This window comes from Octopus bimaculoides, chromosome 5 (genome assembly GCF_001194135.2).
Source record: "Octopus bimaculoides isolate UCB-OBI-ISO-001 chromosome 5, ASM119413v2, whole genome shotgun sequence".
NCBI classification, from domain to species: Eukaryota; Metazoa; Mollusca; class Cephalopoda; order Octopoda; family Octopodidae; genus Octopus; species Octopus bimaculoides.
The window spans coordinates 72,252,151-72,252,879 of record NC_068985.1 but is presented as its reverse complement, the minus strand read 5'-3'; the positions used below and the strand labels follow the sequence as shown (position 1 = coordinate 72,252,879).

General features: G+C 27.8%; 1 protein-coding gene across 6 annotated transcripts in view; it reads right to left on the bottom strand.

The window, feature by feature from the left end:
* LOC106876215 (roundabout homolog 1) overlaps positions 1–729 on the bottom strand; it is a 336,558-nt gene that overhangs the window by 131,382 nt on the left and 204,447 nt on the right. The window lies entirely within an intron of this gene.

The following is a 729-nucleotide window of genomic DNA, read 5'->3' as shown; positions in this document are numbered from 1 at the left end:
TGTGTGTGTGTGTGTGTGTGTGTGTGTGTGTGTGTGTGTGTGTGTGTGTGTGTGTGTGTGTATGCATCTGTATATATTCTTTGACATATATTGCTGTCAGATTGCAGAATTGGTGCATTGGGTAAAACTATCTAGCAGTAACATTTGTTCATTCCCAGTTCTGTCCCTTTATCTCCAGGTCAACTTTGACACACCATCATACAAGTTCGATAAAGAAGTAATAGAATACTAAAATCAATATAATAATTTTAAACCTTTGAAGATGGTATCCCAATGACTGAAACAAGTAAAAGAATATGAATAAATAGGATTAAATAATATATATAAAAAAAAAAAAAAAAATTCAATTCAAATATACACTCAAGCTAATTATTTAAAATCTAGTGAAAAATAAGCAAAAAACAAACGAAAAAAAAAAGGCAAACCAAACATTCCAATGAAAACAAACAATGAAAAAGAGGGGGAAATAATTCAAAAATTTGTTTGGGGAATTTCTTCGAAGTAATTTCAATATTTTGTTGATAATACTAATGAAATACGGATTGGAATACAGGAATGGGATGGTGAGAAATGTTTTCAATGTAAGTATGAATATCAATGTTGGATATCAAAAGATATTAATCAGGTCATACATAAAAGCTAAGCAAAAACTAGTAAAAATAAGTTAAATATACAGCATAAATTAAATTAGAAATGCAGAAGAATATATATATATATATATATATATAT